The sequence below is a fragment of the Macaca nemestrina genome, chromosome 6 (assembly GCF_043159975.1).
Source record: "Macaca nemestrina isolate mMacNem1 chromosome 6, mMacNem.hap1, whole genome shotgun sequence".
In the NCBI taxonomy this organism is placed as follows: Eukaryota; Metazoa; Chordata; class Mammalia; order Primates; family Cercopithecidae; genus Macaca; species Macaca nemestrina.
In genome coordinates this window covers 161,747,612-161,773,760 of record NC_092130.1, presented here as the reverse complement: position 1 = coordinate 161,773,760, position 26,149 = coordinate 161,747,612, and positions in this window count along the sequence as shown.

Sequence of the window (26,149 nt, the reverse complement as noted above, 5' to 3'; positions counted from 1 at the left end):
TCAAAATGGTCAAGGGTAGAGTGATGAACTAGGTAAATAGAGATTATTTAACACAATATTGATTTTCAAAATTCACATAGACAAGACTGGCTTTTTAGAAAGGTATGAAGTAAGTTTAGACTTTCTCTCAATAACTCTCAAATTACATATTTTGGAGAATTGAAAATGAACTACAATCTCATAAATTTTTCTTAATGTGTCCATCAAGAAAGTAAATCTGCTGGAGTTAATTCTCATAAAAGTTATTTTATGTCAAAATATTCTGACAGAATCAGGATCTCCAAAGTTCTTCACAGACGTAAGAAGCAGGCTGAATTTGAAAGGTGAAATGTAACAGATACAATTTCTGTAGGCTAGATTGAAAAACCTACTGGTTCAAAGCACAGTATGAAGCTCAGAAGAAGTAAAGGTAAAACATTCTTAGGAAGTTCTGCCTGTGGTCAGTGAGCAACTTGGGAATTAACAGAAGTCGTGACTGTTTGATATGGAAATCATATCTAGAGTTAGAGGTGATGCCTTAGGATATAGTGCTCCTCTTTATCTTGGATTCATAATGATATACTGAGTATCCACTGTCAAGATAATTTAGCTATTGGTAGTTTTACATGATGACTTCTTCCAAGTGTTAGTTTCATAAATCTTAAACATGATGAAATACACTTTAAAGTAATAAATCACCTCATTCCAGAAGGATCTAGTGAACGAGTACCATGAATCATTCACTATATGACAGAAAATAAATATGAAGATAAATATTTACAGTCAATGCCTTTAGGTAAAAAGTGCAAAACTAATGACTAACATATGCTGAGAATCTACTTTCTATCAGAAATCTCTTTAGCATTTTTGCATATTACATAATTATTATAGCTAATCTACTAAGCACATACTACATTCCCATATCACAGATGAGGAAACTGGCACAGAGGGAAAGTAACTTGATCAAGGTCACAGAGCTAATGGCAAAGCCAGAATTTGAATGAGGCAATCTGGTTTCAGAGCCTTTGTTTTAGCTATTATTTTACACTTTTTCTTCATAAGAGATACTTAAATGCTTGATCAGATTGCTAAAAATCAGATTTTTTTTTGGTTTGTTGGACCAGACATGCTTCCCAGAAGACTAGAAATTGGATGAGCTTTTAAAACACGAATTAGGTTCCCTTAGTATCATCCTGACCCTTCTATAATTTCTCCCCTTACAATATTAATGAGACTCAGTCCTCCAGCTGATCCAAAGTCAGGTCATGAACTATGAATTCAAAATCAACAATCTCAGATCTATGTATCCAGTCCAGAGTTAGCTGCTGAGACCCGATTTAGGAGGCTCAAAACTTCACATTTTGATTCTCAAAAGTTCTGCATTTTTAATATGTTTAGAACCGAAATATTGCAAACATTCCCTTCAGAATAAGTGGTGCCTACAAATAATGGTTGCTTTTTCTCTGTGGTAGGAGAGTCAAAGTAGAAAGTATAGCATCGGGTTTTTTACTTTGGCTTGACACTGCAAAAATGTTGCCAATTTGTTAGCAGGCTTATAAATTTTCTTGGGGTATATCTCCATTATGTGTCATGTACATGCCTGACCAATACACCTAAAGTGGAGCTTATATTTTGTTTATTAGGACACTTAAGCAAGATGTCATTTATCTGTGATTAAAAAAAAAAAAACAAAAAACCGATCTGTGATATCCTGGAAAGACAATCAATATCTCTCCTTGCTAAAAAATAGACGGTAATATAAACTTAAGTCACAGAGCAAAGGTGTACTGTGACCTGTCTTCATGTATGCGTACATGAAAACATAAATTTGTGATTGTAGCATTTGCCTCTTGTGTTCTCTGTTTATTGATATATAGGAAGCCCATTTGTCAGATTAAGTTGCACATCAAGTACCAGAAATTGCATTAATTTGTCTCAGTGAAGAGATCCTCTAAAGCAGAGAAATCCTCTAAAGCAATACTATTGCAAGGCTTCAGATCACTTCAGTTGAGAACTGACAGCCCTTAGTTTGTCATTTTCTTTCCTTCAGCTATCCATTGCTATCACACTTTCCAATGTTTTCCATGCCCTTGAGACATATGTGCTGTATAGAACTGGTTGACATTGATTCCATAAGAATGACCTTTAATGAAAACTTTATTTCAGGCTACATTTATTAATTGCTGGAAAAATACATAACAGGGACTGCTGAATTTCCATGTTCTCCTCTTGCACCAGTACTGATTTGTCTCATATAATTCTGAATAGGTCACAATTCTCACTAGAATATGATTATAACTTAGTTAGCTTAAACAGAAATGAAATTTATTGGCAGAGAACTCAATTGCTCCAAACACAGAAAAGGTTGCTGAAAATCAAGCTCAGTAAGAATTAAATAAAAATCAAGAAAGCAACATGCTTAGCCACCTCAGAACACTGCTGCTATCTGACAGGACACTCACTGCCTTGTCCACTGTGGCCACTATGTCTGGACTGCTGCCACTGTCCTGCTGGATTCCATTTCACTGGGACATTTGGTATGGTGTTATTAGACTCTCCACTCTGTTGATTCTGCTATCAAAAATCTCTAAATGTCATCGTACTTTTGCTTCATTTACTCAAGATTCAAAGTCGTTAGTAGTGGGAGAGAGGGAAGGTATGGCTGTTGAGCTCAGATAACATGTTGCCAAAAGGAAGGGATTATCCAGCCTTCTTCAGTTTCCATAGCAGATGGCTTGGTTGGCTTCCACCTATCTTGAGATTTCTCCCAAATCAAAAGGGTAGCCAAAACAGGAAAAATGGTCAATGAACGTATTAAACAAAATGGTAAAAATAAATGAGGTAAAAAATAGAAGAAAAAAGAAAATTAGCAATAGCTCAAATCTTTAGATCAACTTGTGTCAACATTTTAGTGTTCTTTATGAATTTCTTTTAATTTTAATGTGACAGTGACTCAACTTTGCTCTCTTTAATGGCATATTGTACATGCATTTCAAAAGCTTTAAGTAAAAGTTATATTTTTATTAACTTTGGTAAATACATTTTTTATTTAATAGATGGCCTTAATAACCAAATAGAAGGAAACCTATATCCTTGTCTATAGAATTTAATGAGGCCTTTGTGCAACCAACAGTATACATATAATAAAAGACAAAGTAAAAATAAAGTAATAATAGTAGATGATTAGAGTCCTTACTTCATGCCTGGTAAGAGCAAGATATCACATGCATTGTGCCCATGATTCTCTCTAGGATTGCACAAGGCGTGTCATTGCAATTTAACCAATCTAAGTACATAAACTTGCACAAGCTTACATAGTTAGAAACTGGTAGATAAGAACCAATCCTAATCTTTCAGAAAGAAATAAGGCATTGCCTTCCTATAGGTATGTATGTGGGTATCTGATGACAACATTGTCTAAACAATTTAATTCCCCATGGTTAGTGTGAAGTCTCATGAGAAATAGGAAAATTAATGTTATCATTATCACTGTATTCATATTCCTTATTTTTAAGGAGACTCAAATGAATGTGAAAATAAAACTAAATAAAATGGTATACTGCCTTTAAATATATCGAATACGAACTTTCACTTTTAAAGAAATATTATATTTATTCTTTTCTATTTTATTATTTTTGTGTGCAACAGCAAAGATAAGTTGACGAAAAAGTATAAATACAGATGAATATTTTAAATATTGGAACTGTCGTGATAAGATTTGTACATTTAATTGAGAAAAAGCTTATCAACTTGGCCTTTCCGTTCTCTGATTTTGCTTCATATAATAGACTTCACCTGAAACAGAAGTACAATTGTGCACAACATGAAAAATCGAGGTGCATACTAGGTGGTTAGAGTGTTTTTTTCCATATACAGAAGGTTAGTAAAAGGGAGAATTAGCACCTAAATAGTTTTTATGATGTCATTGTCAAAAGTGTTTGATAAAAATACAAATCAAAATTGTTTTTCATAAGTACATAAATCACAATATTACTGCAACCATCACATTAACATATTTTTTTAATTTTTAATTTTTGTGGGCACATAGTAAGTGTATATATTTACAGTGCACATGACATTTTTTGATACAACCATGAAATGCATACTAATCACATCAGGATAAATGTGGTATACATCACCTTAAGCATTTATCCTTTGTGTTAAAAGCAAACCAATAGCAGAAAAGAATTTTGATTCAACATGAATATAATAATTTAGAAAATGACCAAAATCAACCAGAAACTCAAAAAAACTTTAAGCTAAAGCATTCATCTGGTTTTTTAAAAAATGGCTTATAATTATGCAGAAATGAATGACCACTTTTTATTCATTTAGTTAAGAAAACATTTTTGAGTTCTTATTTTCTGTGGGAAACTAATTTGGATGCTGGAGATAATGTTATAACATTCAAAGACAGTCCCTGACATTAGAGAGCTTACATTCTCTAGAAGAAGAAATAAAGCTACCAAGTAAGCAGACACAAATGAGTTAATTTCATATTGTGAGAAGTACAAGGACATAAAACTGAGTGGGGGGAAGAGGATGACAAGAGAATATATGATGAGAAGCAGCCAGTCATGAGGAAATTTAGAGTCAATGCATTCTATGATGAGGAAATGGCAATGTATTTATATATGGACTCTCTCTGTATTTTTCCAAATATCTACTACAATAATGTATGGTGCATATGGTAATTGCTCTTAAATTAAAAGAGAAAAAAAATATAGACATAATATGTATTGTTTTCTTCTTCATATCATCCTCGTCCTTGGATTATATATTCAAATGCTTAATCAACCACAAACTCAATCAACTGTCTCTCTGTATACATATATGTAGGTATACATGTGATGGATACCATAATTAACCCCTTTGTGATTATTATGTGTTACACGCCTATATCAAAATATTTCACATATCCCATGAATATATACACCTACTATGTACCTGCAAAAATTAAAAAAATTCTGTAATGCTAATGTGATGGTTATCATAATATTATGATATATATGCATATATATACACATCTATACACATACATGTACATGTACACATGCCTATGCATGCATGTACAGACGTGTACATGTACATTTATAAAAATAGACACATATATGTATTTGGATTTATTTTCACAAACACGCAAGCTCTGGATATACACAATGTTCTCTATTAACAAGACGTTCCATGAAGTACTAACTCTGTGGAATATATTGTCTAGATCAATGCCTGACATGATCCTCAGTAGCCAGATGACATGACAGACCCTTTATAAAAAGCTCTCTCTTAATTAAGGCAAATGGGATGTTTACTTCCACTAAAACCTCTCTTGACCCCCCCTTCTTATGCAACATCTCTGTGAAAGATAACCTTCAGTTTCAGAAAATAGAAAAAGAAAAAGTGTCTGTCTTCTCAACACACTATGCTAGAAAATACATATGCCTTTTTATTCAGAAAGGTGACTCCACTCAGAAGCTTGTCATCCTGTAGAAAATAATATATTGTGTTCAAATCTTTCATTTATAAATATGTGCATTCTTTTTATTTGTTTAATGTTTAACAGTAGACACATGATAGAAATATAAACGCTAATTATACAAAACGAAGAACTCGATCCATTTTAAGCCACAGGTAATCATAAAAAGAAAAACAAAGATTTTAAAGGTCAAGGAAACAGCCATCTGCTTAACAACCTGACCATCTGTGAAAGATAATTCAAGGCCAGTTCAAAACTCAGAGGGCCCTAAGTGTCACCCAGAAAGATGCCTTATATGCTATTCTGTACCTAAACTCAAGGTATAAGGCACAGATTGCATGAGTATTATTACCATCCATTTTTATTTATAAAGCAATTTAGATTTGCCTTGTTAATAATAGATGGTGCCCGGTTTTTCATAATTAAAGCACTATGAAGAAACATTAAAGTTAAGTGAAAAACATCATAATAATATGCACATTTATTATAATTAAAAATAATGCTCTACTATGATATTTTTGATAAAACTAGATATTTACAAAAGTATATATTTCATTTATATCTGCTATTGTATTTTTTAATTTTAAAAATATATTAGTATAAAATATTTTTTAAATGCATACATAAGTAAAATTGAGTTTGTCTGCCAGCCACATAATAAAATATATCTCCTATTCATTCCCACTCAGTACAATTCTTCAGACACAATAAATGTATAAACTTCAAAATACAATATAAATATAAATGTGCATGTATTTGTGTCTGTATGTGTGGCTGGTATTTTGAGTGGCTGAATTTAAAATTATATAGTATTTTCAAACATCACGGAGATTTCCTAATAAAATATAAGGTACATTCTTCCATTGTAGGTCTTTGTTATTATAGCTTTTATTGGTGTTTAATTAAAAAATACTTTTCCTTCAGGTTAACTTATTCCCAGCATTTGTAACTTTTTCTTTATCTTCTGCAAGTATGCTTTTCTTCCACTGTTTAGCCTAGTTATCTTTTTAAAATTTTATAGAACATATATTATTCAGTTGAGGGTGAATTATTCTCGTAACAAATCAAATTAATGATTATTTTATAATTGCTGTTAGTTCCTCAGTCAGTCTTAGATTTCAAACAATGAAAGTGCACCATCTGAAAGGGTCCTTCAGTAACAAATATTAAGCCCTGTGTCTGCACACAATGGAGTTCTAGACATTGAGGATACAGAAGTGAACAAGAGATGAGTTTCTCCTTGTCGTGAAACTTGCATCTTAAAGGGATAACTTAAGAAAGCAATGAGGCTGGGCTCGGTATCCCACGCCTGTAATCCCAACACTTTGGGAGGCCAAGTTGGGCAGATCACCTGAGGTCAGGAGTTCAAGACCAGCCTGGTCAACAAGGTGAAACCACTTTTTTACTAAAAAAACAAAAATTAGCCAGGTGTGGTGGTGGAGGCCTGTAATCCCAGCTACACGGGAAGCTGAGGCATGAGAATCGCTTGAACTCGGGAGGCAGAGGTTGCAGTGAGCCGAGATCATGCCACTACACGCCAGCCTGGGCGACAGAAGGAGACTGTCTGAAAAAAAAAAAACTAAAATAAAATAAAACAAAAAGCAATAAATAAATGTTCTATGGTTAAATAGGGAAAATCAGCACTTTAAAATTATTGTAATCCAAAATTAAATATTGGATTATAGGTATCTATTTTCTAATCTATTCTATTGTTTTCTCAATTAAGCATAGGCACATGTATCAGTATTTTCTTCAAAATCAACTTTGTTATGTCTTGTTTAAGAAATCTTTCAAGACTTCAAGGTATACAAAATTTCAATTATATTTTCTAATCAGCGTCTTCAAGGTGGTTTGTTTACTGTTGTTGTCATTGCTGGAGTTTTTTAACTCTAAGATATTAGCCCTTGTGTAGCTGGTCTTTTTACATAGCATACATCGTCCATTTTTGAGTCCATCTTTTTTAATGTCATTTTTTTTCCAGCTCCATTTCTTTCAACTGTCTCTTCTTTCATAACTGACCTGAGAAGCAACCTCTGCCATCTACCAAAATTACCTGTTTATGGACTCTCTATTCTACTCCATTGATTAATCCTCAGTCAATGTCACAGTAGCAACATGAACATTGCTTCATAGTAAGTCCCAGTATCATGAATGGCAAGTTGCCCCCTTAATCCTTTTGAGAAATGACCTGACTGTAGTCAATACTTTAATATTTGAGAATTTTTTAATCAAGATCCATGAATTGCTTTGCTGTGAAATCTATACTTACTGCATTGATTATATTTAAATTTGGGGCCAATTCTCAGCTTCTTAATATTTATTCTTACATTCATGACATCGGATATGTCTATCTTTAGTTGCATCTGTTGTAATAAATTACAATAACATTTTATTTTTTTCTTTAAGAAGTCTCAAAATCTGTTTTACAGCTTAACAAGTGAAATGGGATAATAAGAAAAATGTAGCTTTGAAGCTGTAATTTTATTAGGCTTTGATTAAACATTGGTTATGCTGAATTTTTGAAACTATTCATATGACAGATGGATATTCTTAAGTAGGCAAGTTAAATGCACTATTTTATTTTCACTAGGTTTTTCTTTAAAATCATGAGCACAAACAGGTTTATCCGTTTTCTCTGACACCTACTTCTATGCATACCAGAAAATCTAGAAATATACATTTATTACTAACTCATCAATTTATCTGTATATTTATTTGATAATTCATTTATTAAGTAGTAATTTACTAAGAAAATACTATGTATTTACAAAAATTAGCCAGGTGTGGTGGCACATGCCTGTACAAGTCCAAGCTACTGGGGAGGCTGAGGCTGAAGAATCATTTGAACCTGGGAGGTAGAGGTTGCTATGAGCTGAGATCACACTGTTGCACTCCAGCTTGGAGGACAGAGTGAGACTCCATCTCAAAAAAAAAGTACTATTATTTAATATCATCATAAACATTGATGTAATAAATAATAATGGCAAGACCAGATTGTAATCCTGAAATTTGATTTCATTTTCTAGCTCTTAAAGCATATTCTGATTATACTAATTATTTAATTTTTTTTAAAGTTACTCTGTGTATAAGCTCCTTTAAATGAGTAAAAGTCAAGCTTGATGGTAAAATATTTCACCTCTATTCCATGAAGAATGTAGTGTCTGTGTGTGTGATTTAAATATACAAATATATAAAAGGAGAAAATGAGGAACAAAGCAGGTTTCTTACTGAAAAAGTATTAAGAAAATAAAAGTCAATTTCCAGTTGATTGCTCAGAATTAAGGAGTTTTTTTGGGAGAAGGTTATTTTAAGAAAAAATAAAAATCAGACATATTTGGGAATGCATAGGGTACATTTATTTATTTTTGCATTACTATAAAAGCTTTATGATTTTGATGAACAAATATAGATTTTGATGAACATATTATAAATGAGAGTCTCAGGGCTCCTAGAAAACAAACACACACACACATAGATCAGCTGACAAAGCATGTTTATGACCTAGAAATGACACTGTCACCAGTGATTAAGACCTACAGATAAGATCAGTTCGTGCCTGTAATTTGAAATTGCTTGAGCATCAGGTACCTTTTATGTGTGTAGAATAGCCAGGAAAGTAATTGGTTCTACTTATAGCAAAAGCAAGTTCAGCATTTTGACTATTTTTTTCTTTCCCTAACTGATGTACATTTTATCTCTACTCAACTGAGGCAAATGAAAAAAAAAAAAAAAATGCTGAGGTTTGACTCAGCATTTGTGCTCAGATTCATTAGTGAATTGAAGAAGGGAAAATCTAAACCCTTTTCCCTTACTCCCTAGTTAAAAATTCAAATGATATCAAACGGAAATTTTCCCAAGGTATGTTGAAGTAAACAGAAAAAAAAAGTACTTTTTATTAAGGTAAATTCTTCCTATCATTAATGCAGTGATTTATAAGGAGATATTCTATTTCTCTTAGGATTTAAGTCATGTTTGGGGAAATTTTTAATCACCTAGGGAGCATTTTAGAAAATACTGCTCCGAGGACATGCCACCAGAGATGATGTTTCAATTGATCTGTTAAGAAGACGTAGAAATAGCATTGCATTTCTAAAAGCTGCCAGTGCCTTTCTCATGTGTACTAGGATGAAAACCACTGTTCTAATATATTCCCCACTGCTCTCACTTAATTTTCGAAGTCATTAATTTCTTTAGACCACTAGGGTATTAGAGTCAGCTACAGATTATCTAAACCTACATGCCTAATCTCTGATGATGAATAAGTAAATGGGTATTTGTCTTTGGATTTTGAATATGAGATCCATATTCAAACAGAGACCTGCTAAGGGGCAATAGTGTAAAAGCAATTATATGACCTATCTGACTTGCACTCCACAGTTAGCCCTTCTGTCGACAGTTTGGGAAACACATGTTGATGACAAAGAGGGGGGAAGCCATAAGTCATTTATAAAACACTATCAGGGTAAAACCTCCTTAGCGTACTTTCCACCTGTTGACTTCCACTTTCCTTCTCATTCTGGAAAATTAAAGACTATGGGACAAAAATCGTAACTCTACCTTGACGCAGAGATGGAGTTGCTCCCTTTGCCTTCTCTATCTTATTCAAACACAGTTGGCTACGAATGAAGTGTTTAAATGACCTCAGCTTCTGAGGATTATGAAAGTAGAAATAGTATCCACAGCCTATGCTAATAAATGACATTAAAAATATGGTGGGAGAGATGACAAATTTTTGTTTTACAAAGACGAAAAAAGCTTAGAAAACAGAGTAGAATATCTTCCTCTAAACATTTGCAAATAATTATAATAGCTCACATTTCTTGAATGCTTTTGTGATAGACATTTATTGCTTGCCTTCCCAGAACCCATCATTAATATACAAATATAATACAGATAACACACACAAGTGTATCTACAGAGATTTCTCCCTTCTGTCCTGCCATGTTGTTTCATTAGGGACTAACAGTCGTGATACTACAACACTCTGGCCACAAGGGGAGGATCTTACATGCAAGCCAGTGTGCTCAAAATTCTTCTCTGTGGATTAAAAGCAAACAGAGAGGTTCATGTTAGCAAGCCATTACTTCATTCCAGACATTGCTAATTCCCAGGCATGTTCTTGCCTGTTTTGCAAGTTTCTTTACCAGATATAAAATTTCCACTGCTGGCCTATGCCAATTGGAGCTATGAATCTACTATTTGCAACATATCTTTTTTCAATGCTGTACTACTATATACGCATCGTGACATTTAATACTGTATTTGAAAGTATGATGTAGAGAATTAAAAATGAAAGCATCATGACATTATTACTTACTAGTTGAAAGACTTTTAGGCAAGATATTTAATTACTTTCAAGCCTGTATGTCTTCATGTTTAAAATAGAGAATATGTAACAACTTTCCTCATCACGTTGTTGTGGGTATTAGATGGAATTCTGTGCATAATGAAAGCGGTCAGGTACATAAAAATTAATAAAAATGTTAATACTATTGTCCACAGATGTTTTAGTTCAGTAATGTATTTTCAGTTTCACATATAAAGAAACAAGTTCAGAAAAGTTAAAATAACTTAACTTGTCTAATTTTCTAATAATATATAAGTGATTAGAAACTGAAACTTCACTTGGACAGCACAAACACAAACTGCACTGGTTTTTTTAATAATTTGAAGTAAAGCATGAATGCAAACACACAGACATCAAAACATAAACAAGTCATAAGTACAGTTGTTTACATCAATAAGTGTATATTAACAATTCCTAAATGTAGAGTGAGTACACCCACATAATCTCTGCCCATATAAAAAATGGAATATTTGTAGCATCCCAAAATAGCCCCAATATGGGTCCTGTCAAAAAATTCTCCATTCTGCTAACCACCACGTTTAAATTTGCCTATTTCGTATTTTTGTATGAATGAAATTAAATAGTATTTACTGTGGTACATCAGGGTCTTTAATAAGATCTTTCCATGCCAAATGTAGGACTAGTGTGTTCATTTAAATTGCTATTTGGTATTACATCATATGGGCATTGTATATCTATTCCAAAATGTATTTATCCATTCTACATGTGAGAATAACTTTTTTTTCCATTTTGAGGATACTGCAAATAGTGCTTTTATGAATATCCCTATACTATACATATCTGTTGGCGTGTGTTTGTATATATTGCTATTATATGCATATCTGGAGTGGAATTTCTGACACATAGGTTGTGCATACGCTCATTGCAATGGAGTTGTTGCAATATTTACTTTCTCCTCCAATAATGCCTGTTGGTTACAATTGCTCCTTCTCGTCCACACTTGGAACTGTCAGTCCTCTCCCCACACCCTCTCCCCACCTCCCCACCCTCAACTACCACATGAGCATGCTCTGGCGATTGAGGAGTGACACATTGCATTGAGTTTTATTTTACAATTTGATATGTTTGCTAACATTTTCACTATTTTTGTTTTGTGAAGTGCCATTTTAAGTCTCTTGGCCATTTGCCTTTATATTTTCAATCTTATATTTTTATAGTTTTAATCTTTTCCCATAATTTCTTCTTCTTCCCTTCCGTGGCTTATTTCTTGTTTCTTTTTGTTTGTTTGTTTGTTTTCCTAATAGTGTCATTTTATGATGTTTTAAATTTTAATATTATTCAAATTATCAATCATTTTGGTGTCATATTTAAGAAACCTCTGCCAGTCTTACGATCATAAAATGCACATTATCTTTAAATATCTAAAATTTTTGGTCTTATATTTTGATCATAGTCTATTTGATTTATTGTTATTTGCTTGAATGTGTGGTGTGGGTTCAAGAATCTCATTCTACCTATGGATATACAATTAACCCAGATACATTTATTGATGAGGCTATCATTTCCCATTATTGTACAATGCCAATTTTTAATAAATCAAGAGTCTACATTAGTATAGGTCTCTTATTGAATGTTTACACTGATATACGGATCTTTTTATTTATTCTTATGTCAATTACAGCCTCCTAATTACTGTTGATTTATAACAAATATTGATATATAGCAGTGTGTATCATCCAATATTGTTCTTACTTAAAGACCAACCTATGATGTTACACTGTAACTCATGACCAATACTCCTCCATCAGTATGTGAACGTCTGGATGAAGGTATTCAATAGATACTGATTGAATTGATATAATTTAATTACCAGAACAAAAGATCTTCCGCATCAATAAATTTCTACCTGTGGCTTCTAGCAATAAATCATCGACCTCAGAAGCACTACCTGAAACCAAAAAAAAAGCTACTCTATTTTTTCTTTAAAAAGCAGTGTTACCAAAATTAATTTTTCTTATCAATGGATATATCTGGAATTTAATTTTTGAAAAGTGAAGAAAATGTTTTTAATTACTGTAATTACTTTACTCTTCAGAACATGACTCAGGAATACCCAAATGGAAGAGTTGCACGAGGTAAGGTATGGGGAAAGAATCACAGAGCTTTCATGACCTCTCAAGGCGTACCACCCTCTTAACAACTTAATATGGTCACCAACTTGGGAAGCTGCAGAAAACTTTAATTTTGTCCTTCATTTCCTCACTTAACCTGCCAGAATGTGATATCTAAAACGAAAATTCCACAGAAGGAGAAGCGATACCTTGTTCACTGCTATATCAACTATATGTACCGCAGAGCAGAACTTATAATAGACGGTCTATAAATATTTGTTTTTAATGAACACATATGTAATTTTACATATATTTTTATTTAGCTTTTTCAGTGTGTAAGAACTTGTCAAACAAAAACGCAAGCACAGCTTCTGATTTAGTCTACATATGTACTCGTGTTACTTAATGATAAGCATCCCCAGGTTTTTATTTTTGTTTGGTTTTGTCTTTGTAGAGCATTTTCAAGATGGCCGACTAGGGCTATTGCATGCCAGTTCTCTTCAGAAAGAAGATAAAAATTACCTTTCACTGGAAAACTTTGAACCGAAAATGGAGAGAAGAGAGCCAGGACCTGCAGGAGCACCCACAGGAAGAAGCTGGGATACCACAGAAAAATGAAACAGCCAGAGCCTTGCTGAGATTGATGCCAGAGGAACTTAGAGCCCAGTGGAAATGGTAGGTGGAATTGCTTCTCTGCTACCTTCAACCCTCTGACAATCTGCCTCCTGCAAAAGTTTTGGTGAGTCTGCCCTCATGAAACGGGGCAACACTATTGGTGGTAATTAGAGAATTTCTGAGGAGCAGAGAACCAAATAGCTAATTTGATCAGCTATGCCCATTCTTCCTTCAGACCCAAATTGACAGCGAGCACCATACCAGCTGTGCACTCATGGTGTCATTGTCCTGCCTGGGAATCCTCTACCCTTGAGCCAGTGAACCACCAGACCCGCAAACGTACCTCACAAAGGGCACTGACTTTGGCAGGCACAGAGGACCTGCAGTTCCCCAGGGAGCTGTAGGTCTCCTGGAGATCTAGCCCTTGGCACAAGCCACCTGTAAGGGAGGGAAAGTTCAACCACCAGTCTCCCTTGGACAAAGGAAACACAGGTGCATAGCCAATCATTGAAGTGGTCAGCACCAATACCTGGGAGTGAATGTAGCGGGGGATCATCTAACACCCCCCACCCCCGGCCATGTCCATTATACATTGTTTCAAGTGCAGCAGCAATTCTTCCCACTGGGGCCTGGCAATTGCGCACCGAAAGAAAACATTTCTCACCCCGCTGTTCACCCCACAAAACATAGCCTGCACCTGCTCAGGCTTTCACAAATTGCGGAGCCCAGCTCCCGCTCCCCACACAGACCAGCAGTGCCCTGGCAAAGAGAAGACAGGCCATAGAGCTGCCTTCCTTGGACTAAAGGAAGATGCTCCCTTGGACTCTCCTTCTGGAGGTATCCATTATAAAGGCAGATCCGCAGTCCACAGCTGCATTGCACCTGGAAACCAAAGGACAACACCTTTTAAACAGAAAGTCATTAGCCCCATGACAGGGGAATGATGGGGAAGAGGATCACATTTCTGCCAGCTCAAAATGAGAAGCTGGTGCATCCCCCAATGCTTCCCCCAAGGCTTCAGAGCACCCCATCACAGTTTCTTCCTGCCACCTCCATCAGGGTGGATGTGACAGCTCCACGCCAGCCTACTCGCTGGCTGTTACTGTTAAGCATCATCTACTGGATGGAAGCCCAAACTGAATCTATCAAAAAATTACGTGTGCCTGCAACAAACAGCATCTACGAAAGCCACCTCATGAAACCTATCCACAATCAAGGAACCCGTATAGAGTCTTGGCCTCCTGCAAACACCCTGAAATTAAGCCAAATGCTCCTACGCAGCATACATGATAGTCATATGCTCAAAGAATAAAATAATTTAAAAAATAAGAAAAGCCCCATTCAAATGATAGCAAATTCAAAAATAAGATGTGACAGTTCCCTCCGATGAGAAAGAATCCGCATCTACATAATGACTCTGGCGGTACAAAACCAGAGTGTTCTGACACCCCCAAAATATCGCACTAGCTCCCTAGCAACCGGATTGAAATGTCTGAAATGATAGATGAAGAATTCAAAAGATGGATTGAAAGGAAACTTAATGAGATCCAATAGAATGTTGAAATTTAATACAAAGAAGCTGAAAAAATGATTCAGGATATGAAAGACATTATAACTATGTTAAAGAAGAACCAAACAGAACATCTGGAATTTAAAAATTCACTACAGGAAATTCAAAACACAGTTGTAAGACTTAGCAATACACTAGACAATCCAGAAGAAATAATTTCAGAGTTTGAAGGCTAGTTTTCATGAACTAACCAATTCAAAATTTTAATAAAATGAACAAAGCCATCAAGAAATATGGGGTTAGGGAAAGTGACCAAGTTTATGTCTTTGCATTCCTGAAACAGAAGAAGAAAAAATAACCCACATAGAAAACATTTTTGAGGGAATAAATAAGGAAGATTTCCTCAGTCTTGCTAGAGATGTTGACATCTGAAACAATAAATTCAGAAAACTACTAGGAGATACTACAAAACATAACCATCCTCAAGGTGCATAATCATTAGACTATACAATATGAATGCAAAAAAAAAAAAAAGTCTTAAAGGCAGTGAGAGAAAAGGACCACATTACCTGTAATAGAAATCCCATAAAACTAATAGTGCACGTCTCAGCAGACACTTTACAAGGCAGAAGAGATTAGAGGCCTATTTTCACCTTTCTTAAAGAAAAAAAGAAACAGACAAAAAATTTATATTTTGCCAAAGTAAGCTTCATAAACAATGGAGAAATAATGTACTTTCCAGAAAAACAAATACCAAGGGAATCTGCTACCACCAAGCAAACCCTGTAAGAAACGCTAAAAGGAGTTGTAGACATAGAAACAAAAGAACAATATCTGCTACCATAAAAGAAAATGTAAGTGCAAAGCCCAGAGACCCTATAAAGCAAATATACAATTGAGACTACAAGGCAACTAGCTAACAACACTATGACAGAAACAAAATCTCACACATTAATATTAATCTAAGACATAGCTTAAATTCTCCACTTAAAAGACATAGAGTAGTGAATTAAATAAAAAACAAGACCCAACCTTCTGTTGCCTTCAAAAGACCCTTCTCACATATAAGGACACTCATACACTCAAAGTAAAGAGATGGAGAGATATATCATGCAAATGGAAAATGAAAAAGATCAAAAGTGGCTATTCTTGTATCAGATAAAATGTACTTTAAACAAACAACAGTAAAAGAAAACAAAGAAAAGCGTAACACAAAGTGTTAAATTCAACAAGAAGATTTATCCATCCTAAATATATATGCAGCTGATATTGCCGCACTCAGATTTGTAGAACAATTACTGCTAAAATTTTCTCCCATTCTGTAGGTTGCCTGTTCACTCTGATGATAGTTTCTTTTGCTGTGCAGAAGCTCTTTAATTTAATTAGATCCCATTTGTCAATTTGGGCTTTTTGTTGCCATTACTTTTGGTGGTTTGGATATGAAGTCTTTGCCCATGCCTACGTCCTGAATGGTATTGCCCAGGATTTTTATGAATTTTTGCAATCTATTCATCTGATAAAGTGCTAATATCTAGAATCTACAAATAACTTAAACAAATTTACAAGAAAAAACAACCCCCCAAAAAAGTGGACAAAAGATATGAACAGATACTTCTCAAAAGAAGACATATATGCAGCCAACAAACATATGAAAAAATGCTCATCCTCACTGGTCATTAAAGAAATGAAAATGAAAACCACAATGAGATACCATATCATGCTAGTTAGAATGGCGATCGTTAAAATGTCAGGAAACAACAGACTCTGGAGAGGATGTGGAGAAATAGGAACACTTCTGCACTGTTGGTGGGAGTGTAAATTAGTTCAACCATTGTGAAAGACAGTGTGGTGATTCCTCAAGGATCTAGAACTAGAAATACCATTTGACCCAGCCATCCCATTACTGGGTACATACCAAAAGGATTATACATTGTTCTACTATAAAGACACATGCTCACGTGTGTTTGTTGCAGCACTATTCACAATGACAAAGACTTGGAACCAACCCAAATCTCCATCAGTGATAGTGTATAAAGGAAATGTGACACATATACACCATGGAATGTTATGCAGCCATAAAAAAGGATGAGTTCATGTCCTTTGCAGGGACACAGATGATGCTGGAAACCATCATTCTCAGCAAACTATTCCAAGAACCGAAAACCAAACACTGCATGTTCTCACTCATAAGTGGGAGTTGAACAATTAGAACACGTAGACACAGAGAGGGGAACATCACAAACCGAAGCCTGTCAGGGAGTGAGGGGCTAGGTGAGGTATAGCATTAGGAAAAATACCTAATGTAGGTGACGGGTTGATGGGTGCAGCCAACCACCATGGCATGTGTATACCCATGTAACAAAACTGCATGTTCTACATATGCACCCCAGAAGTTTAAGTGTAATAATAATAATAATAATTACTGTTGTCCATGAAATATACAAAGCCATGCAGTCATAGTGGGGGACTTCAACACTCTATTAACAGCATTAGACAGAACACTGAAGAAGAAAACTAACAAAGAATTTCTGGACATAATTTGGAGAATTGACAAAATGGGCCATATTGATATGTATAGAATACAAGACTGAACAACCACATAATATACATTCTCATCTTTAGAGAGATGATTGTCTAGGAATGACTATATGCTAGGTAACAAAGCAAGTTTTAATGAATGTAAAAAAAATAAAATCATACCAGTCATCTTCTTAGACCACAGTGGAATGAAATTACAAATCAATACAAGAGGAACTCTCACCATCATACAAATACATGGAAACTAAACCACTCGCTCCTGAATGACTTTTGGGTAAACAATACAATTAAGGCAAAATGAAAAAAAAAATAGTTGAAACAGATGAAAATTGAGACACAAAACTTATCGAAACCTTTGGGATAAAGCAAAAGCAGTGCTAAGAGGAAAGTTTATTGTACTAAATGCCTAAGTAATGCATATAAAAATATCTAAATTAACAACCTAATGTTGTATCTAAAGGTACTAGAAAAACAAGAACAAATTAAACCCAAAACTATCAGGAAAAAGGAAATCTGGAGATCAGAGCAGAACTATGTGAAACTGAGACCTAGGAACCCATACATATGTCATGAAACAAAAAGGTTGCTTCTTGAAAAAAATTAAACATGGTCAACAGATTGTTAGCTAAATCAACAAAGAAAAAGGAGAGAAGATCCAAATAAGCACTATCAGAAATGACAAAGGTAACAGTATAACAGATCCCACGGGAATACAAAAGAACCTCAGAGACTTCTATAAACATCTCTATGCACACAAACTAGAAATTCTAGGGGAAATGGATAAATTAATGAAAATATACGACTCCTCAAGTTTGAACCAGGAAGAAATTGAAACTCTGAACAGACCAAAAATCAATTACAGAATAGAATTAGTAATAAAAAACATACCAACCAAAAAAATCAAAAATAAAAAAAATCCTTGAACCAGAGAGTTTCACAACCAAATTCTACCAGATGTACAAAGACGAGCTAGTATCTTTTACTGAAATTATTCCCAAAAATAGAGAAGTAGGGATTCTTCCCTAATTTATTGTACATAACACCTTTTATCTTCATATGAAAATCTGACAACATAATGAAAAAAGAAAACTAAAAGGCAGAATCCTTGATGAATATAGATGTAAAGATTCTCAAAAAAAATACCTGCAAATCCAATCCAGCAGCACATCAAAAAGAATATTCATCACAATTGAGCAACTGAGTGGGCTTTATTTGCGGTATGCAACATATGCAAATCAATAAATGTGATTCACTACATAAACAAAATTAAATACTAATATCATATGATCATCACAATAGACACAGCAAAAGAATTCTATAAAATGCAACATGCTTTCATGATTTAAAAAACCAACAAATAGGAATTGAAGGGACATACCCCACAATAATAATAACTATTTATTACAAACCCACAGTGAACATCATCCAGAACAGGCAAAAGTTAAAAGCATTGCCCTAAGAACTGGAACAAGACAAGGATGTCCACTCTCACTACTCCTACTCAACATAGTAGTGGACATCCTTGCCAGAGTGATCAGGCCAAAGAAACAGATAAAAGGCATTCATGTAGAAAAAGAGAAAATAAGTTATCTCTGTTCAATGGTGATATGATCCTATACCTAGAATACCCTAAATATTTCTTCTAAAGACTCCTAGACCTAGTAAACAAGTTCAATAAAGTTTCAGGATACAAGATCAATGTACAAAAATCAGTACTATTACTATACACCAATAACGTTCAAGCTGAGAACCAAATCAAGAATGGAATTCCATTTACAATAGCCACAAATAAATAAAATACAAAGGAGTAAATCTACAAAATAAAGAAAGACCTCTACAAGGAAAACAACAAAACATCATTGAAAGAAATCATAGTTGACACAAACAAATGGAAAAGCATTCAAAATACAGGAATTAGAAGAATCGATATCATGAAAATGACCATATTGCCCAAAGCAATCTATAGATTTGATGTGATTCTTATAAAATTGCCATCATTTGTCACAGAATTATAAAAAACAATTCTAAAATTCATACGTAATAAAAAAGCGCCCAAATAGCTAAAACAATTCTAAGTAAAAAGAACAAGGCCAGAGGCATCTCATTACCTGACTTCAAACTATACTACTAGGCTGTATTAACTAAAACAGCATGAGACTTGTACAAAAATAGACTCACAGATCAATGGAACAGAATGGGATAACCCAGAAATAAAGCCACACAACTACAACCAACTGATCTTCAAAAAGTCAACAAAAATAAATAATGGGGAAGACACCCCATTTATTAAATGGGGATGGGAAACCTGGCTAGCCATATGCAGAAGAGTGAAACTGAACACCTACCTCCCTTCATATACAAAAATTAACTTAAGACAGATTAAATACTTCAATGTAAGTCCTCCTACTGTGAAAATCCTAGAATAAAACCTAGGAAAACCTCTTCTGGACATTGGCCTAGGCAGGGAGACCTCTAAAGTAAATAAACAAAACCAAAAAGAGATACGTAGGACTTAATTATACCAAAGAGCTTCTGCACAGCAAAAGAAACTATCAAGAGAACAAAGAGACAACCTACAGAATGAGAGAAAATATTTGCAAACTATGCATCCAACAAAGGACTAATATCCAGAATCTGTAAGAAACCTAAACAAATCAACAAGAAAAAGACAAATAACTCCATTAAAAAGTAGACAAAAGACATGAACAGATACTTCTCAAAAGAAGACGTAGAAGTAAACAACAAACTTGAAAAATGCACTCATCGTTAATGATCATAGACATGCTAACTAGAATCACTATGAGATACCATCTCACACTAGCCAGAATGGCTATTATTATTAAAAAGTAGAAAAATAGCAGATGTTAGGGAGAACGTGGGGAAAAGGGAACACTTCTACATTTTTGGGGGGAATGTAATTCAACCCCTCTGGAAATCAGTTTGGAGATTTCTCAAAGAAATAAAAATAGAAGTACCATTCAACCCAGCAATCCTACTATATGGTATCTACTCAAAGGAAAAGTAACATTTTACCAAAAAGACTCTCACAGTTATCACAGCACTACACACAACAGCAAAGTCATGAATCAACCTAGGTGCCCGGTAATGTTGATTGAATAAAGAAAATGTGGTAGCAATACACCATGGAATACTACACAGCTGTATAGAATGGAATCGTGAGCTTTTCACCAACATAGATGCAGCTGGGGGCCATTAACCTAAGTGAATTAACATAGAAACAGAAAATCAAATACCTTGTGTTCTCGCTTATAAGTGAGAACTGAAAAATAGGTACACATGAACATAAAATTGGAAACAATAGACATTGGGGACTCTGAAAGAGGAAACGCAGGGAGGGGGGCAATTGTTTAAAAACTACCTATTGGGTACTATATTCACTGTTTTGATGATGAGTTCAATAGAAACACAAACCCGATCATTGTGCAATACATCCATGTAACAAACCTACATATGTGCCTCCTCAATCTGAAATTTTTAAAAAGATGGTAAGAAAAAAAAAGATAAGCATCCATAAAGTACATGATTTTCATAATTATGGAATCTGAAGTGAGTTTAAGTGAATGGTTTTTCTTCAGGCATAGGCAAACATGATTTATCCTCTTCTGGATGCTAATTTTTGGCTTCCTAGAGCAGGTGATGAAGTACAGAAGGGAGAAAATTATAATTTTAGTTGTATTAGCAGTTAAACAATGAGAAAAGAACCCCAATTAATGAGTTAAGAGAAAAAACAATGCACTCAAATGCATTGTGTTAACTCAGACTAGGCCAGTATTTCTCAGTAACCTCTGGTTGTAAAACATTTTTCACAATGTGTATATATGTAGTAGGCAGAGTGAGCCTCCCAAAGATGCCTGAACTATAATCCTTGAAATATGAATACATTACATTATGTGGCGAAGGTATTTTGCAGATGTAATTAACTTTATGAACCTTAAAACATAAAGACATTACCCTGGATTACCCAACTAGGCCCAATCTAATCACATGAGTCCTTCAAAGCAGGAAACTTTCTGTAGCTGGAGACTAGAGTAATGAGGCTGAAAGAAAGTGACTTGCCTTTGATGGCAGAATCATGGAGTCCGTAAGCCAGAGAATATGGGTGGGTGGCTTCTACATGCTGAAAATGACTCCCAGTGCACACTCAGCAAGGACACAGGGACCTTAGTCCTGTAACTGCTGCATCATTTGATTGGGGAAATTTAATCCATTTAAAGTAATTACTGATAGGAAAGGACTTACTGTTCTCATTTTATTAATTGTTTTCTGTGTGTCTTGTAGTTCTTTTTTTCCTCTTTTCTTTCCTAGCTGTCTACCATTGTATTTAATTGATTGGTATGGATATGTTTTGATTCCTTTCTATTTTTTGTTTGTGTATCTTCTATAGATATTTTCTTTATGATTACCATGAAGTTTATATAAAACATTCTATATTTATAATAGTTCAAGTTCTTAAGGACTTAAATTGCATATCAGAAAATTAAACCCCTTCACACACACAAACTTTGTTACTGCTGCCAACGTTTACATCTATTTTGTGTATTAATCAACATATTTTAGTGTTTAATATTTTGTTAATTATTATGAAGTATATAAATTAAATTATTATAGTGGTTAATATTATTATATTTTACTTCTCCTTCATATCTTTCATATCTGAAAGACAGTTTTGCTGGTACAGCATTCTGATTGACGGGTTATTTTTTTTTTCACCAGTTTGAATATATTATTCTACTCCCTTCATGTCTGCAAAGTTTCTATTGAAAAAAATCTGATAGTCTTAAGGCAGATCTTTTATACATAATGAGTCACTTTTCTCTTCCTTCTATCAAAATTCTTTGTCTTTGACTTTGGCAATTTGTTTATAATTTGTTTCAGTACAGAGATTTCTTTGGAATCCTTTTATGTGAGACCCACTTGGCATCCTGAATCTGAATTTCTATTTTCCTCCAAATTTGGAAAGCGTTAAGCCATTATTTGTTTGAATCACCTATCTTCTCCTTTCTATTTTCCTCTCTGAGGCTTACATAATGAGTGTATAAGTTTACTAGGTGGTGTTCTGTAAGTCCCTAAAGCTTTCATTCTTTATTTTTTTTGGCTTCTTTGAGTGGATAACTTCTAATGACCTTCCTCCAAGTTTGCTGATTCTTTCTTCTACTTGATTTAGTGCTCTTGAACCCTTCTAGTGCATCTTTCAGTTTGTTACAGAATTTTTTACCTTCAAGCTATCTGTTTGGTACTTTTTATTTCTATAAATTTTCTTAATTCTATTTTTTTTTATTATACTTTAAGTTCTAGGGTACATGTGCACAACGTGCAGGTTTGTTACATATGTATACATGTGCCATGTTGGTGTGCTGCACCCATTGACTCATCATTTACATTAGGTATATCTCCTAATGTTATCCCTCCCCACGACAGGCTCTGGTGTGTGATGTTCCCCTTCCTGTACCCAAATGTTCTCATTGTTCAATTCCCACCTATGAGTGAGAACATGCAGTGTTTGGTTTTCTTTCCTTGCGATAGTTTGCTGAGAATGATGGTTTCCAGCTTCATCTGCGTCCCTACAAACGACATGAGTTCATCCTTTTTTATGGCTGCATAGTGTTCCATGGTGTATATTTTCTTAATCCAGTCTATCATTGATGGACATTTGGGTTGGTTCCAAGTCATTGCTATTGTGAATGGTGCTGCAGTAAACATATGTGTGCATGTGTCTTTATAGCAGCATGATTTACAATCCTTTGGGTATATACCCAGTAATGGGATGACTGGATCAAATGGTATTTCTAGTTCCAGATCCTTGAGGAATCACCACACTCTCTTCTACAATGGTTGAACTAGTTTACAGTCTCACCAACAGTGTAAAAGTGTTCCTATCTCTCCACATCCTTGCCAGCACCTGTTGTTTCCTGACTTTTTAATGATTGCCATTCTAACTGGTGTGAGATGGTATCTCATTGTGGTTTTGATTTGCATTTCTCTGAAGACCAGTGATGATGAGCATTTTTTCATGTGTCTGTTGGCTGCATAAATGTCTTCTTTTGAGAAGTGTCTGTTCATGTCCTTTGTCCACTTTTAGATGTTTTTTTTTTTTTTTTTCCTGTAAATTTGTTTGAGTTCTTTTTAGATTCTGGATATTAGGCCTTTGTCAGATGGGTAGACTGAAAAAATGTTCTCCCATTCTGTAGGTTGCCTGTTCATTCTTATGGTAGTTACTTTTTCTGTGCAGAAGCTTTTTAGTTTAACTAGATCCCATTTGTCAATTTTGGGTTTTGTTGCCATTGCTTTTGGTGTTTTAGACATGAAGTCCTTGCCCATGCCTATGTCCTGAATGTTATTGTCTAGGTTTTCTTCTAGGGTTTTTATGGTTTTAGGTCTAACATTTAAGTCTTTAATCCATCTGGAATTGATTTTTGTATAAGGTGTAAGGAAGGGATCCAGTTTCAGCTTTCTGCATATGGCTAGCCAGTTTTCCCAACACCATTTATTAAACAGGGAATCCTTTCCCCATTTCTTGTTTTTGTCAGGTTTGTCAAAGATCAGATGGTTGTAGATGTGTGGTATTTTTTCTGAGGGCTCTGTTTTGTTCACTTTGTCTATATCTCTGTTTTGGTACCAGTACCATGTGCTGTTTTGGTTACTGTAGCCTTGTAGTATAGTTTGAAGTCAGGTAGCGTGATGCCTCCAACTTCACTCTTTTGGCTTAGGATTGTCTTGGCAATGCAGGCTCTTTTTTGGTTCCATATGAACTTTAAAGTAGTTTTTTCCAATTCTGTGAAGAAAGTCATTGGTAGCTTGATGGGGATGGAATTGAATTTATAAATGACTTTGGGCAGTATGGCCATTTTCACAATATTGATTCTTCCTATCCATGAGCATGGAATATTATTCCATTTGTTTGTGTACTCTTTCATTTCGTAGAGCAGTGGTTCGTAGTTCTCCTTGAAGAAGTCCTTCACATCACTTGTAAGTTAGATTCCTAGGTATTTTATTCTCTTTGAAGCAATTGTGAATGGGAGTTCACTCATAAGTTGACTCTCTGTTTGTCTGTTATTGGTGTATAAGAATGCTTGTGATTTTTGCACATTGATTTTGTATCCTGAGACTTTGCTGATGTTGTTTATTGGCTTAAGAAGATTTTGGGCTGAGACAAAAGGGTTTTCTCAATATACAATCATGTCATCTACAAACAGAGACAATTTGGCTTCCTCTTTTCCTAATTGAATACCTTTTATTTTTTTCTCCTGCCTGATTGCCCTGGTCAGAACTTGCAACACTATGTTGAATAGGAGTGGTGAGAGAGGGCATCCCTGTCTTGTGCCAGTTTTCAAAGGAAATTCTTCCAGTTTTTGCCCATTCAGTATGATATTGGCTGTGGGTTTCTCATAAATAGCTCTTAGTATTTAGAGATACGTCCCATCAATACCAAGTTTATCGAGAGTTTTTAGCATGAAGGGCTGTTGAATTTTGTCAAAGGCCTTTTCTGCATCTATTGAGATAATCATGTGGTTTTTGTCTTTGGTTCTGTCTATATGCTGGAATACATTTATTGCTTTGCATATGTTGAACCAGTCTTGCATCCCAGGGATGAAGCTCACTTGATCATGGTGGATAAGCTTTTTCATGTGCTGCTGGATTCAGTTTGCCAGCATTTTATTGAGGGTTTTTGCATCGATGTTCATCAGGAATATTGGTCTACAATTCCCTTTTTTTGTTGGGTCTCTGCCAGACTTTGGTATCACGATGACATTGGCCTCATAAAATGAGTTAGGGAGGATTCCCTCTTTTTCTATTGATTGGACTAGTTTCAGAAGGAACGGTACCAGCTCCACCTTGTACCTCTGGTAGAATTCAGCTGTGAATCCGTCTGGTCCTGGACTTTATTTTGTTGGTAGGCTATTAATTATTGCCTCAATTTCAGAGCCTGTTATTGGTCTATTCAGGGATTCAGCTTGTTCCTGGTTTAGTCTTGGGAGAGTGTATGTGTCCAGGAATTTATACATTTCTTTGAGGTGTTTATAGTTTTCTCTGATGGTAGTTTGTATTTCTGTGGGATCAGTGGTGACACCCCCATTATCATTTTTTATTGCATCTATTTGATAGGTCTCTCTTTTCTTCTTTATTGGTCTTGCTAGTGGTCTATGAAATTTGTTGATCTTTTCAAAAAACCAGCTCCTGGATTCATTGATTTTTTGAAGGATTTGTGTGTGTGTGTGTGTGTGTGTGTGTCTATCTCCTTCAGTTCTGCTCTGATCTTAGTTATTTCTTGCCTTCTGATAGCTTTTGAATGTGTTTGCTTTTGCTTCTCTAGTTCTTTTAATTGTAATGTTAGGGTGTCAATTTTAGAATTTTCCTGCTTTCTCTTGTGGGCATTTAGTGCTATAAATTTCCCTCTTCACACTGCTTTAAATGTGTCCCAGAGATTCTGGTATGTTGTATTTTCGTTCTCCTTGGTTTCAAAGAACGTCTTTATTTCTGCCTTCATTTCTTTATTTACTCAGTAGTCATTCAGGAGCAGGTTGTTCAGTTTCCATGTAGTTGAGCAGTTTTGAGTGACTTTCTTAATCCTGAGTTCTAGTTTGATCGTACTGTGA